The 16,264-nt window shown below is 43.7% G+C and overlaps 1 protein-coding gene across 3 annotated transcripts in view; it reads left to right on the plus strand.

Annotated features, from left to right (window-relative positions):
* Nucleotides 1-278: 278 nt before the first annotated feature.
* Nucleotides 279-16,264, plus strand: part of SLC45A4 (solute carrier family 45 member 4) — a 66,022-nt gene continuing 50,036 nt past the window's right edge. For 2 of the 3 annotated variants that reach the window (XM_065831309.2, XM_065831310.2), the window contains exon 1: nucleotides 279-480. The gene's annotated coding sequence lies outside the window, so the exon portion shown is untranslated. The remainder of the gene's footprint in view (nucleotides 481-16,264) is intronic. The other variant, XM_071803764.1, reaches the window with a different exon arrangement.

A 16,264-nucleotide genomic window follows, 5' to 3' on the forward strand; every position in this document is an offset into this window, starting at 1 on the left:
ATACTGGACTTATACCCTTTACACACAGGAACCTCCTTGGGAAGGTGCCGAAGGGGCTCGTTATCCCCCCGAGCAGCTGGAGCGGCCGCTACACCTGTCCCCCCACATCCCGCTCCCCCGCTCCCCTCAGGTGCGATCGCCCCCGCCCCTGGGCCGAGCCCCGGGCAGCCCCGTAGCCCGCCCGCCTGTCGCCCTGGCAACGCCCCCTGCCCGCCACCTCCCCCCCCTCAATGCCACGCCCCCTCGCTGCATATTCATGACCCCCGGCGCGGGGAGGGGGCGGAAGCGGAAGCGGGAGACGGTTTCCGAGGAGCCCGGTATAAAGCGGCCGCTGGTGCCGGTGTCCCCGCCGCGCTCGTGTCGCCGTGAGTGACCTCGCTCCTCCCTCCTTCCCCCCCACCCTCCCCGCCGGCACCGCCGCCTCCCCCCACCCCCACCGCACGGAGCAGGTCCCGGGTGCAGGGGGAGACCCGGGGGCAGGTAAGGGGGGCGGCCGGTGAGGGGCTTCGGGGAACTGTTGGGCCTCGGGGGGCGGTTGGGCTGTGTGGAGTGAGGAGGGGGGTGGGGAGGTAAGGAGCGGTTGGGGAACTCTGGAGCGAGGGTTTGAGGTGAGGGAGATGAGGGGCTGGGGAAGGTGAGGAAGGGTTTGGGGTGAGGGGCTGGGGAAGGTGAGGAAGGGTTTGGGGTGAGGGGCTGGGGAAGGTGAGGAAGGGTTTGGGGTGAGGGGCTGGGGAAGGTGAGGAAGGGTTTGGGGTGAGGGGCTGGGGAAGGTGAGGAAGGGTTTGGGGTGAGGGGCTGGGGAAGGTGAGGAAGGGTTTGGGGTGAGGGGCTGGGGAAGGTGAGGAAGGGTTTGGGGTGAGGGGCTGGGGAAGGTGAGGAAGGGTTTGGGGTGAGGGGCTGGGGAAGGTGAGGAAGGGTTTGGGGTGAGGGGCTGGGGAAGGTGAGGAAGGGTTTGGGGTGAGGGGCTGGGGAAGGTGAGGAAGGGTTTGGGGTGAGGGGCTGGGGAAGGTGAGGAAGGGTTTGGGGTGAGGGGCTGGGGAAGGTGAGGAAGGGTTTGGGGTGAGGGGCTGGGGAAGGTGAGGAAGGGTTTGGGGTGAGGGGCTGGGGAAGGTGAGGAAGGGTTTGGGGTGAGGGGCTGGGGAAGGTGAGGAAGGGTTTGGGGTGAGGGGCTGGGGAAGGTGAGGAAGGGTTTGGGGTGAGGGGCTGGGGAAGGTGAGGAGGGGTTTGGGGTGAGGGGCTGGGGAAGGTGAGGAAGGGTTTGGGGTGAGGGGCTGGGGAAGGTGAGGAAGGGTTTGGGGTGAGACAGGTTTTAGGGGAAGGGTGAGGAAGGGCTGGCATAGGGGAGATGAGAGGCTGGTGAAGATGGCAAAAGGTTTGGGGTGAAGGTGAGGAAGGGTTTGGGGTGAGGGAGATGGGGGGGTTGATGAAGGTGAAGGAGGATTTTGTATGAGGGGCTGATGAAGGAGAGGAAGGGTTTGGGGTGAGGGGGAAGAGGGGCTGGTGAAGGTGAGGAAGGGTTTGAGGTGAGGGAGAAGAGAGCGTAGGGAAGCATTTAGGGTGAAGGTGAGGAAGGGTTTGGGATGAGGTGCTGGTGAAGGTGAGGAAGGGTTTGGGGTGAGGATGGTGAGGGACCAGTGAAGGTAAGGAAGAGTTTAGGGTGGAGGTGAGGAAGGGTTTGGGGTGAAGATGGTGAAGGTGAGGAAAGATTTGCAGTGAGGGAGATGAGGGTTTGGAGTGAAGGTGGGGAAGGGTTTGGGGGTGGGGGAGGAGGGGCTGGTGAAGATGGGAAGGGTTTGGGTTGAGGGGCTGGTGGAGGTGAGGAAGGGTTGGGGAAATGTGGGTGGGACTGAAGGTGAGGAAGGGCTGAGATGTGTTTGAGTGAAGGAATTATGGGACTGGAGAGGTGAGAAAAAGGGATGAGGAGCTTTGGGTTAAGGGGTGTGCAGAGCTGTAAAGATGGGAAGGGGCTGAGGAGCTTTAGGGTGAGGGAGATGTGAGGCTGCAGAGGGGGGAGAGGGATCAGAAATTAGGAGAGTGAGATGAGGGGACATGGGGCTGCAGTGGTGGAAATTGGAAAGGGTTGAGCTCCATGGTGAGGGCTTGGGCTAAAGGAACTGCAGAGGCTGGGAAGGGATGAGGAATGAATGGTAGGATGGGTAAGGTGAGGTTGGAGAGGCTCAATTAGGGTGTCTGTGATAGTGAGTCCTAATGAGGTGAAGATGGGATGAGAAGGTGGCTAAGTGCTCCTTTGGAATTTTAATGGGTGGTGAGTCTGCTGGAAGAGGACTTGACAAAGGGGCAAAGATGAAAATACCCATTGCTTTTCAGACTGTTAAACTTCACTAGTCTGCCATTTGAATATTTCCACACTTAATCTGTAACCTGATCTCAGTGCTTTACCATAGAACAGTTGAGTCTGGCCTCACTTGGTCTGATATGATGATGGGAGTGGACTGGGGGAAGAGACTTCGTAGCACTTAATTCTTAAACCTCCTGTGAAAGCTGCAGTTTTCCTTAAGATAGCATTATCAGTGCTGTGCAGCCCTAAGGTGCCCCTATTTTAGTACCTTTAGCAGGTGTTGAAGCCATTTGACCTTGAAAAATACTCTCCCCTTGGGGCACTTTTCTGTTGTAGTGACTGGTCTCTGGTGTGTATAGAGGAAAAAAGGAGGGGAGGGAAAGCTCTGACCGAAGGCTCTGACTTGGCACTGGATGCAGTGAGTGAATCAGTGTTGCTAGAGCTTGGCTAACACAGCGAATTACGAATGGGAAAGGATGGGAAAGATATTGCAGGATGTTGAATGTTGGACAGAGGAGGCGATTTCTCCTTCAGGAAAGGAGAGATGGTACAAGGCGTGGACCCACAGGGATCGGCAGCACTGGAAGTGCGGAGCACAGATATCCTCACAACACTGTGGTTTCCTGAGAAGAAAATGTGCTGTTAGAGTGTGTGTCCCTACTGCTCTGTAAAAACTGTTCCAGTATGATCTGTGTCAAGGTCCACTGCCTCAATCAGACCCTACTATAAAATATTCAGTGAAATATGCTTGAGCAGGTGCTCAAACTCCAAGAGGGCAAGGTGGTGTGTACTTTCTGCTTCCCTCCCAGGGTTTTTTGTACCTATCTAGCAGAAGTGGTTGCTGATGTGATTGCAGTGACATAATTTGTGCGTGCCTTCTTCCCTCACACCAGTATTGCAAAGGATAAGGTCTTCCTTGCTTGTTTTGGTGATTATACTGGATTGATGAAATATTCAGTGGGCCTCATTTTTCCTTTCCTAAATAAGGAAAGAGGTTTCAGACAAAAGATTAAGGCATTTAGTTGACACTCTATAATATAAATATGCTATAAATGCTTCCAAAAGTACCTTTGACTGTAAGTTTAGAAAGCTGACACTACCTTAAGCTCCTAAAACTGCATCCAGTGGTCTCTGAGGCATCTGAAAACATCAATGAGTTCCTGTGTCTGTCAAAGGTAGTGGCAGCTGCTGTCTTGGAAGTGAGAGCTTCATTTCTGTACTAATGAGATTAAATTGGGTATTTAAGGGAGTTTTCATGACAAAATAGCAATTTCCATGATGTAATGGATGGGATCAGTGGAACGGCTTCTATTTTGGTTGGGGATTTGTAATATCAGAGGCCAGTTTACATGTGTTGGCTCGTGCCTCTGAGCAAGTAAATTATAGCAGTTCTTGCACTTAATTATGTATGACTGAGGCATCTTCAGTAAGATTGAAAACGTATGGTTCTATAGATAACCCTCTTGCATAATGTGTGTTAATTCCTGCGGGAACCTGCTGCTCCCTGGGAGTTTGCGAAAGGAATGAGCAGTATCTGCTGACATGATCTTGTTTGGATCCTGTGAGGGCTGCTTGCAATCGAAAGTAATCCTCTCCCTCAAAGCTAAAACGTATCTCAGCAGTTCTGTCTGTTTTAAATACACTTGGGTTGTACTGCCTTAAGCTAAAGGAGGATGTCTTCTGCTGGAGGTGTCCTTTATTAGTGGTGAGAAGGTGGTTAGAAGATGGACATAGCTGGTGAACTTGCTGCTCCTTCTGTGTCATGCCATGACAAGACTGAAATACAATGTTCTTCATGTGCCTTTTCAGTGTGGCAACACAAGGGGAGTATTTACATGGCTTCCAACAATGCACAGTGTAACTCCGATGGAAACAATATATGTAGGTCTAAGTACATGTCACCTTAATTTTTCACACTGAAGCAAATGTGTAGCCTAATTGAGGGGCTTTCTGAAGCAACTGCCTTTGTTCTGCCATGGGGAAATAAAGGCTCTGAGCAGCTTAGAGGAAGCAGGCTGAATTTGGAGCCATCTCACAAGGCTGTGACCTCAGAGGTTAATTAATTACCTTTAAACTCTCTCCAGTCCTGGATTCACTGACAGCTGGAAAGTTAGCTCATGATAAGTTAATATTGCTCTGCTTGTGTGCTAAGGCTGGAATGTGTGGACTCTGCCTCTGTCCCTATATAAACTTGTTTTAAATGGATTGTTTCTAAAATCTTTAAGAATACTAACATTGGATGGTATCTGCAGAATATTTCACCAGTGAAACTGCACTTAATGTTTGGAAGAACAAACCTTCTTGAAGTCAAAATGTTTTGCCAACTTAGAAAAGATTCTTAAGGTTTGAGAGGCATCTTATAAATGCCCAGGTGGGAAGCTGATGGCTGAAATGACCCACAGGCTGCTGGATAATGCCTGCAGTTGTGAATACAGTTGCATGTAACACTTCTATACTTTGAGCAGACACTGATTTAAGCAATAAGTAGTTCCCTTACCCTGTAGCATTTGATCTTGTCTAGTGTAATCTGTATACTCTGCCTGTGATATTCTACTGTTCTTAGCTTCAAGCTTCAATTCCTCGAGCAGGCACCTGGTTTCACCCACTGTATGTCGGCATCTCTATTTGCACGTTAGGCAAAAACAGTGAAATCCTTTCTCACTGACCACAAAAGCTGCGGCTGGCAGTTCTCTTTGAGCTGAACTAGCAGTCTGTACCTCTGCTGTTACTCCTGACAGCAGAAGCTGCCTGAAATACTTGCACCAAGTGATTGAGCAGTGAGTGTTGAGCAACACTGCATGTGTAGTGGTGTCATGCTTGAGATATAAACAGGCGTCACTTCAGACTGACTTTAGTGTGGGGGTCAGTGTGAAAGCAAAGCTACTGGAGTTGAAATGGGGCTTTCCAGTTGATCTGCCAGGAGAGCTGCCATGGAAGTGATGAGGCTGTCACGTAGTGGAGGGGGAGGCTTTAGCAGCTTCCAGAGTAACTGGTAACATGAACTGTTTTGTGCTGTGTTTGGCTTTTGCAAGAGTCACTCCCCTTTACTTGCAATACTTGCAAGGTCCCAGGCTCTGACCTATTTCAGCTGTAGGCATAAGATTCATCAAAACTGCACTGACAAGTGGCATAACTCTATGTGCAGTTGTTTACATTAAAGAAGGCTTAACTGATTTGCTAACTATTTTCTTAGAGCTCCTGGTCCTTCAACTTGCAGCCCTACCAAACAGCTTCCCTTCAGCAGGGTGGTTAACTTGGGGGATACAGAGTGCAATGCTTGTCCCTCAGCTTCATACACCAGTGCTAAACTGTTGTGTCTGAAACACTGAAATACTTTTCCTAAGCAGATCATTACTCCTGCCCAGTAACTGCTTTAACAAGTCCAATCATCTTTCTAGCAGAGCTGTGTGTTGAAGTCACCATACAGAAGCAGAAAATACAGATTATTTGGGCAAATCCAGTTGCCAGACAGTTGAAGCAGAACGCTGGATGTCAGGATGAGTGACACTGTGTGTGTAGCTTGACACAGCTGGTGTTTCAGTTTGAGAGTCACCTTCCAGACCGGAGATCCTGGACAGCCCTGAAACCAAGCCTGGGAGCAGACACTTAAACTGTGGAGCTCTGTGCTGTGGACTGAAGACTTTATATGCTTTCAGTAAGCTGTTGCTCATCAGGTGACTGTTTTAAGGTCAGCAGCTTATCAGTAACCCACACATCTTGCATTTGGGTCACAGCCCTACTCAGGGTAACCGCCCAAAATTTATGCTGGTAAAGGATCTTGTATCCTCCAGCTGGGACTAAAGGGTCTCTTGAATCCTTGTGCTGAATAGTTATTGCTGTCTTGAATAAGCTGGTTATTCTGTTATGCTTGTGTATCACAGTTCACTCCTTTCAGAGTGGAATAAGATACTCTGCGTGAGAAAGAGCTGAGTTCATACTATTGAATCTAGACCTGATAGAGTTGCTGGAGACTGAATTTGCTTCAAGTTTAAGCTGAACTTTTGGCACCTCAGCAGTGGATTTGGGGCTCCGCAGTGGCTGCATTAAGGTGGTTTGTGCCCTGTGAACTGCCATCTTAGGGAACCTGGCACATGGTAGCTTAACTAAAGCCCCTTAGTACTGTTATTTCCAACAAGTGCTGTAAAGCCATTTAGACTGCAGCTGGCATATTGCATTAAAACAACTTGGGAGAAGTAGCCAGCTTTCTCATCAAACTTGCTCTTGGCAAGTGACTCTGGCAAGCATCAGGACATAAGGCTTTTGTTGGGTAACAATTTGGTTTGGCTTAGGAGCTGCTTCTGACCTTGGTTTGGCTCATAGTCCACTTGAACATGAATCTCAATATATAGATGATGGGGAGTTGGTCTCCACAACATGGACAACTAATAAAACTCTTCCCCAGCTCTAAGTGGGTTTTAAGACTTGCTTTCCAGGACTCCCATCTATGGAGGATATAGGCCATTAAACTGGTCTCTCTAGTTTTAGAATACCTGGCCAGCTTGACACTTTAGGTTTGACTTGCCATCTATTTTGCAGTGTTATATGAGGACTGACTAATCTGGGGACCTGAGGTGCTCCAGGAGTGGACCAAGACCTACTTTCCTTACAAGACTGAAACTGTCAGTCAATAGCTGCTACACATCTATGATGGTATAAAAGGGTAGAAGGTAAACAAAGAGCCTTAAGGAATAGACTGAAGATGCTTTTAAAAATCTGTGTGTAAATAGCAGCAGGAAAGCACACCCTCAAATTGTTTTGCTAAACTATATCTGAGGTGGATTTTATTGATGTTCTGGGGAGAGCAAGGCTGTCGCTTTTAGTAGAGTGGAGAGAGAACTTAGTTTCCTCATCTTGTTTTAAATGAGAGCTCTAATGTTTTTGTAACTGAAATTGAAACCAGTGTTATGCTGACCCTGCATATTTTCTATCCTCTGCTGGCTGGCCTGGACTACTTCTGCATGCAGCATAGTTCATTTATTTTGGAGACTTGAAAACAAGCCGTTATCACCCTTTGGTGCCAGATAAATAAATGATCTAACTGGAGGCTGAACCCAAAGTGTTCTTTTACAAAAGCACAACTGCATGTCACTCTTACCATCTTTATTTTGTCCTTGAATATATGATCCATCCTCCTGGCCCACATCCAGAAACCAGTGGCTTAACACGACAAGCGATGACTACAGAGCAGTCAGATTTCTTTGCCACTTAATTTTCTATCATCACTTACATGCAGCAAGTGGTCTTTCAGAATAGACTTTACTCTGAGCGCTGTTTAACCTACAACTTACTTATCAATTGTGGGAGTACAAATAGGAAGAACAGAATCAACTATTAGTGTTGGTACTGGATTTTTTTGCTTCTTCGTAACAAGAGCTTCAGGATTTTCTCTTTTGTGGGGAGGGAAAAGGTGCAGGGTAAAAATACTCCTTCCATTTTACAAGGGGAATATCTAAGCAGGCAAACTGGGCTGTGCAGTCTGGCTCTGGGTGCTCCCAGAGGAGTGATTTGACAGTCTGAACTATTGCTCCTTGGAGTAGTGTGGTTGGCCAGCTAAATCCCAAGAGTTCAGAAAAAATAACCCAAAACAAATGCACAACTTGCTTTAACACTAACACATCTAGTGCACATGGCCTGTTTGCTGTCTGAAATGGATCTGGGGGAATCGGCTCGTGATGTAGGCTTGTTCTTTTTCTTGGCTCTTGTTCTGCTTCTAACTTTGGTGGAGAGAGGGAAAAGGCTTAGATGTCTCAGTGCAGGAGTTATCCTGATTGTTTCCAGCACCATAGCACTTCTGTAGCTCCAGCTGCCATTCACATTGGTTGTCACAGCCTGAACATCAAAGAATTTTACTCCTTCCATGGGCTGAAAAGGGGGGTGACTTGACAATTATCTGTACCCTTTATGTTTCTACAGCCATCACTGGCCTTAGAGTTGGAGTTTGGAGTTGGATCTGTTCAAAACTCTTAATATGCAGATGCATGGTTAGTAGATCTCTCAGTCTACTGCCAAAATGGCATTGAACTGGATAAGATGTGTCCTCTTCAAGATTGTCGCTCTGGATAGCTTGCATGACAACTCAGGATGCTCTTGGAAAATAATAAACCTTTTGACCTTATAGTACTAGTGGGATCTCTGATCTTCTTTGTATCCTATGAGCTGGACTGGAGTGATAGATAGAAGTGGCCTTTCTGCTGTGTAGTAGCTGTACATAAAAGGGTTTGGGTTCCCATCCAGTGAATCTTGTGCTAGTATTTTTCCATTGATACTAATTCATCCAGTAGGCTTGATATTTAATTGTTAATAATTCTTTTACTAGTTTGGAACAGTAGGATACACTTGTGGGCAAGTCAAAGTCTTTGGTGTGATGTCTTAAGATAGATCCTTACTATGTCTCAGGCTATTCTTAGCCCATTCATGGCTGGATCTAATTAATATCACTGTGTATGTAGAACCTAATGAGTCTCAGGGATCATCAGTATAAATTTGCCTCTATGCTCCTTGACCAGATTTCTTTACGTCTTCCTATATCTGCACAAGCATGGAAGGATATTTAGACAAATGAAGTGCTCGATAACTGCAAACTGCTAAACGTACATGTTCATCAGGCTACAGACTTCAACTCATCCAGCAGCCCAACATGGCACAGTATTTCCCTGAGCTGTACTTAACAGCTTTCTTTTCCTCATTAACCACGCTCATAAATTAATGCTCTTTCCAAGAGATCAGTTCCAGTTCTGTGTTAAGGCTGGTTACTGAATAACTGGTTGTAATGAATGCCGGAATTTATCATAGGGACAATAATAGCTGCACTGTTCCCTCAACTTCAGCTTCTTTCAGAAGCTTTTGGTCAACAGACTCACTGTCTGGGTGGCTCTGTAAGGAGTGTGTGTAGGTATTTCTAAATATCTTGATTGCAGGATCTTTCAATGAACTTAAAGCTTCCTTGATTGTGGATCACAACCTCACTCTGCCTACTGGGAATTCAGTAATTGTTATGTCCCTGATGATCTTCAGTGATATTTGAAGTTTTAGAAGCTTTCAACAGATAAAACCACAGGCTGGTAAGTGGCTCATGGGCAAACATCCCTACTAGAGAAAGCTTTACATCCCTCCATAACAATTACTGTATTAAGACTGAATATATATATATACACTGTAGCTTATGAAAGACAAATTTTAAGTAGGGAATAAGACTTCAAAATTGCTGCATTCCAAATGATTTGGAGATCTTGCCTCCAGGAAATGGAACAAGCAGGTGCAGCTTTGTGCTTCAAACATTCTTGGTAAAATTGCTTTGAATTTGAAACTAAAGTCTGAACTAGAGAGGTGTTCTAGGAGCAGTGTTGGTAATAGTTCCCAAAGGTTTAATACTAGGAGTATGTTGTCTAATAAGGGCAAAGTCTAATGCTGATCTGTTTAAATACTTTTCTGTGTGTTTATAAGATCTTTACTGTGCAATATACTGTCCATCTTGCATAATGAAAGCAACATGTTATCTCCAGTAGGAGCATTCAGTTCATTAACATTACATCTACCTGTAACTTGGAAAATGAGTGGAAACCTGCCAGTGGCAAATACGAAATAAATGAGTTCCTTCTTTTTGCTTCAATGGCAGCCCAGCATCCTTTCTAATTCTTATCTGGTGTCATTATGCTGCTGCTGTTATGCTTCATTTTCTTGCTCCCTGTTGTTGTAGGGATTAAATAACTTCCTTTTTAATTGTCTGGGTAATAGTGATATCTTTTCAAATAATAAGAGTGCTGGCCAATTCTTGGCTTTCACTGAAGAAACTTATTAAATACTGGAGAGCAAACCAGGAAGCCCAGTCTGGAAACTTCTCAGTGCTGTTGTGTCTGACAAAGCAAGGGCCCAGAACTTTCCTTTATTAACAAACTCTGTCTCTAGAAGTTGTTTGATGTAAACAGGTAAAACTATAGCTATGCAGATGTCTTTTTGCATCTGAAAGGGTTTAGGCTTGTAATAATGCTGTCACTCTTACAAGAGAGGCTGAGAATATAGGAGGCTTACATGACTGAATACATCACCAATTGTTTCTATCTGGGCTTGTAGTTTAATGTCAGATCTACACTCCCCAGACTGCGAAGTATAAGGTTAGACACAGACTTAAACTTCAGATTAGGCAGGTAAAGCCTGGAAGTCTGGGTGGCTTTTCTCATCAAGTGCACAGTTTAATTTACGGTGTATGGCAGATGTATCCAAAGTGACAGACAAGTGTCACTGTTCACCATCTCCTGGGATTTGGAGGATGGGTTTCAGTGTATGAATGCCAACACTTCTGAAATTAACTTAATCACAGCAAATGGTAGGAAGTGTTTAATAAAAAAGATGTGAGAAGATGTGTGTGTATGTGTTCAGTTTATTTTCCATACAGCAAAGAAATCTGGGATCAAGTCACTCCTGATCCTACCCAGATGGCTGGGTGAGTTTCCCCATGCCTGTCCTAAAGTAAACTGGGGTCTGTTTTGCACTGTTCTTCGGTAGGAATTAACATTTCATACTGAACCTGGGAGACTTGTGTATATGCTCCTTTCAGTTCCATGTTTTGAAGGCTCCTATATCTGCAGAGTTTTGCACCCCATGCCAGCGAAGGTTTAAGCCTGCTTGAAGCTGACAGTTACAGGACAAATATTCTTTCATCGAGGAAAATACAGGATGTAGTTGCACATTTTATATTCATCCTGTTTCTCTAGACTTCATGTATAACGAGTGGTGGAAGGTGAGCTTAGAATGCTTTCCAAGCCAACAGTTTTTTATCTGCACAGTCCAACTTGTATGTGTAAGTAGGAAGAACTTTGCAGACATTGCATTAATTCTTTTCCTGTGGCATTTTTTTCCTAGTAAACCAATAATTTTTTTACCCTCTAACTAACCAAATTAAAGTATCTTAAACTCTACTGCTTGGCTGAAAATGGAGGTGTAAGCCAAGGCTGTTTACATGTGGAAATGCAACTTAGAAATGTAAGTATCTTTTGGGTTTAAAGCAACAGAAGTGACCTTTTGGACTATGTTTTGCTATATGGTGATCTGTATGTCTCCAGATAAGTTAATGGGTCAAAAGTCTGGCTATTAGAAATATTTTTATAGGGGAATTATGTCTGACTTAGGAATTTTTCTACTGGAAGAACAAAAACTTTAAACTGTTACTGGATAATAAGTGCAGTTCACTCAAATGAGATTAACAGATGCGGTGCCACTGTTTTGTCTGTTAAATTTTGGCCACTGCACAAAGCAACTTAGGAAACTTCAATTCCTTTTAGGCTCTTAAAACCTAAAATGTTTAAGGATATATTATGCTTAACTGTGCATTGCTTGAATCATAGAATCTCTTGAGTTAGAAGGGACCTTATTTCTTCAAATCTTATTTCTTTAAAAATCTGGCAGGTGACTGTTCCAACAGCAAACACATGAGTTTATTGTGTAAGGTGGTACTTTAAGTTGAAAGGTAGAATGACTAAGCACAGCTGCCGAAATAAAACAGCCCAGAAGGGCGAGTGATGCTTTTCATTCAAATAAGCTTCAACAACAATGAAATGTTTCACCTTAAGGGCTCTGGAGAGATCACTTTGTGTTCCTTAAACAGCTTTTACATTTGAAACCTGCTGTCAAGCTTTACTTTGTTCGAGAAGAGTCATGTGAGGTGATCCTCACCCTTATGATAACAACAGGACAAAATGAGGAATATTGACTTTCAACAGGAGCCTGACCTGGGTTTTGCTTCTCTGCTGTAATGTACAGGTCTTCCTGAAAAAATGTCTAATCCCTTCTCTAGATAACCCTGCTAGCAGGAACTATGTTTGAATAAATATTCCCAGTTGATTATAGTTTAATTTCCCTGTCCTTTGCCATCTTTGTAGCCCTCTGTTCAATAAACCTGCTGAATGAACTGGTGATGCTTCTGAACCAACATGAGAACTCCCATAAAGCTACTTAAATACTGGCTTGGAGTCAGCTACTCTTTGTTGCAGAAGATGTGGAAATTGGTGTAATGTTCTCCAAGTGCCTCTGAGTGTCCTACCCACTTGTGTGGTGGCTTCATCGAAGGTTCTCAGACCCTCACTATAGGGATGCGTGGCACTTGATATATTTTGTTTCCCTGCTCTTAATAGCCATATATTTTAAGCAGATATAACGCTTCATATACTTAGATTTAATATTTATTCCTGTATCAAGGTAACAACTTTTTGCCTGCTCATCAAGTACCAAAGCCAGGACTTAAAACAGGTACAGAGTAAAGTTTTTCCTTAAGCTGAATAGCAAGTTAATTCCAATGAACCATTGCCTATCAACATTTTGCAGACAGCGAAATAATTTAGCGGCAAATGTGCTGTCCCTTATCAATTCCATGTGGGATAAATGGATTTAGCTGGTTCTGATGTTGGAGAAAGGAATCCTGCAAGTGTTAACTATCTTCATGGGAACTGGCTTGGAAGCCAAGCTGCTATCTTGTACCCGAATAAACTGATAAGAGAAAGTATTCAGTTAAAAGTAGAACAGTTATTTAAAGAAATAGTATTAAAGACCTAAAACTCTTTTTGAAAAGATGAGATAAGGTAGTACGATGCAGCACTCATTCAAGTACTTTGGTTTTGCAACTGGAACTCATCCCTTTGTAAGAATTACGACTGTCCTGTTTTTCCATGCAGGTGTAAGCCTGTGATTTCTTCACCACGGAAACAAAGAATCCCTTTCTGAGATTTGTCCAGTCAAAATCGCCTAACAGCTTCAATCAGATGTATGTGTGTTCACATCATACTTTATCTGACCTCTGCATGTGGTTTGTAATGCTCCTTGCTTGGGTCGCTGCTGTGGGCAGTTATGTCCTGAAGACAAACATCAAGTCGGTTTTGAAAACGGAGAAATTAGCAGTATATTATAGCAAGTAAAAGCTGTCAAGAGCTGATCAGGAGTGACAGATGAGGGAGCTGGAAGTGTAACATCTAGGACATGGTAAGGTCAGGCTCAGCTTTCTAAGGCAGTGGTGAGGGGACTCTGCATCCATTATCCTTATAGGATCAGTTAACAGAAAACAACAAAAGCTTCAAGCGAAGAGCTGAATGCCCAAACTTGTGATGTACCTGTTCTCAACAACTTCTGCTGAACCACAAAGATTAAACCAGAGCAAAGAGTAGAGGCTAAAGTTCCTGTACCAGTATTTCTTTTACCAGAGATGAAGCTGGACTGAATGTGAGCAGAGCAAGATGAGGAACAGTCAGTGGTGCAACCACAAATTTTAAGGAGGATAATGGTGTGTGGATGACAGAACATGAATGGAGAACTGTTTAACTATCTCCACGAAGCCTGTGCTGTTGCTGTGTGATATTACTCAAGAATGGTCTAGTAGTTTAGAGAAGGCTCCTGATGACCTGTTGAAAGGTTCATTGATCGGCTCATGTTTTGGTTGGTTCTTCCTCTGGTATGTTCTGTGAATAGCTGTACTGCCTCTGAAACAGGAGGTCCCTTAATAACGTTATTATTAGATGTATCTTAGACTAATCAGAAAGACTTATCAAGCGAGACATTGTTCCTGTTGATCCTTCAAATGAACACTCTGAACAAACCTCACTTGCCACTCTCCAAGTTCTACTTAATATGCATCTTAAATATTAAGGAGATACTCAAAGTATTCATCTATATACACATGACCAGTTCTGGGGTCTTGAATTTAACTTGTAGCTGTTATTTACATTGAAAGTATACTTGTATAGACTATGGAGGCTGTTTTCCTTCCTTTGAAGATGACTTGCACTAACTGCATTTGTATTTTGGTGTCTCTTAAAACAATACAGGCACAAACCAAACCTATTTTGCCAGGTGCTCAGGTTGCTGCTTCTGTCCCGGTCTCTGAACTGAATTTCCCACTTGGCTCGAGACTTCAGGACCGATCCACGATAACAGAGGGAGAAAAATGGTTGCTTGTTCTTGGACTCTAGTGAATGCACTGCTGAGAAGAGGATCTGATGCCTTTCTGAGGATATTAGATGCTTAATGGCATAACCTGCTAACTCAGCTGCTGTGCTTGAGTACCATGAGACTCTGTGTACTGAGATTCTGGCATTTATCTTATTGTCCTCCTCTTCTCATGCAGCATTCAGTGCCTTCAAGTATTAAAGCAGCTCTACCAACCTACAGAAATACCTGTGATACTATCTGACCACAAATTCATTCTGCCTCGGCGAACAATCTCGAAAGGTTCTCTTGCTGGTATGCAATTAGCTGTGCATAAAGAAGCAACCACTAGATTAGCTTTGCTTTCTAAACAATTGTTTGTATAGGTTGAACTTCTCACTACCACGTTCCTTATGCCAGCAATCCTGCATCTGGAATATGACTCAAGTGTAATCACTTTGAACCTTTCAACTAAGTAAATATTGGCTATGATTTGTTGACCTTAAATACCATTTTTAAGCAAAGCAACTCCCCTCCTACTAAGAAAACCTTGCCTAGTCCAGTAGAAACTATTGCAACAATATTTTCTTATGAACACTCAAGAAAAAATTAGGTGTGTAAGATTGATTTGCTGAGGATGTTTTAGGTAACATAAGGATGCGTATCTGCTAGAAACTCCAACAGAAAATGCTTGTGGGAGACCAGATGCTTTTCAAACCTTTTTTTGGGGGAGGATAATAGTTCATAAGACAAAACAGTGGTGAAATAGCATGGATGCTGGAGCTTGTGCAAGAGAATAGTGTCTGACAGTCGTTCCCAACTTAGGTAAAAATGCCGAATTCTGACCAGACTTTGCCAAGTGTTTCATAGTTCGACAAAGTAACAAATGGAAGAGGTCTGTGTCCTTTAAATATTTCCCTGTCTTTCTCTATCAAGTCCAACTGCCAAGCACTTACAGCCTCTTATTTCAGCGTGTGTGTCAGTAAATATCTTATCCTGCCAGTTCTGACAGGGTTGCAGCTTGGCAAAACACATTACTAAAATAGCATTAGTTCCTAGTCCGGGATCAAAATATGTATTCATCAAGCTGCTCTTAAATGTGGCCACCAGCTTTCTCATAAACCAGCTGTCTATATCATATTACTTGCACTAAAATTGTCTAAAACGGATGGTTTGTAAATACACTGTGTTGGCCTAAGTGCTGTCTGTTTGTTACCTGTATTTCTTACCCTTTAAAATTTACACTAAGAGAATGTTTCACCTACTTTGCTTAAAGTACCATTTGTGGAAGCTCTTACTGTATTGTTTGTAAATGCTGTAGATCTGAAATCAGTGTGGTGATGCCACCTTGTAAGCACCGATTTATCCGTATTATTGGCCAAACAGTATTCTTCTGGTATTATTTAATATTTATTAACTTTATTAATTACTGGTGTTACAAGGGGATTCTTAACTTTTGGTTCTCTTATAACTTTCTTAAAATATATAGGATGTGCATCACAGCTAGGCCAGCTCAAATGTTTATTTAAATAATAGAGAAAGTAAATCAAATAGCGGTATTTCATGAACATAAACACATCTGTTGTGCTTGGGACAGTCCTGAAAACCTGAAGTGCTTGAGCTATAATGCTTGTTTCTAATCACTCGTGCTTCAAAAGGGAAACACCGAAGATGTTTACCATAAATCTGCTGTTCTAACCTATAGCGTGTTACTAGTGGAAGGGAAAAGAGCTTTCTCATTGAGTTTCCAACATTCATAGTGAACCAGTGCAGGCTCAGACTTACTTACCAAGCTGTCACAGTGATGATGTGCTGGTTTGATCTGTCAGTTCATTCAAAGAAGGGAAAATGAGAATATTTAGTGTAAGGTGATATAAGCTGTTATATATAGCTGTTTACAAACCCTTCAGAGAAGCTGAAATGTGAAAAACCCTCTTTTTGTTTTTCTCCTGAAGAAGTAATGATTTCTTCAGAATTAGTAAAACCCAGCCAAACCCCAACGTCTCAGCCTGTGGAGAGTGAACAAAATTCTGTGGATGCTTTTCATTTGGCCAGGAA

Source organism: Patagioenas fasciata, chromosome 2, assembly GCF_037038585.1.
Source record: "Patagioenas fasciata isolate bPatFas1 chromosome 2, bPatFas1.hap1, whole genome shotgun sequence".
Taxonomy (NCBI): domain Eukaryota; kingdom Metazoa; phylum Chordata; class Aves; order Columbiformes; family Columbidae; genus Patagioenas; species Patagioenas fasciata.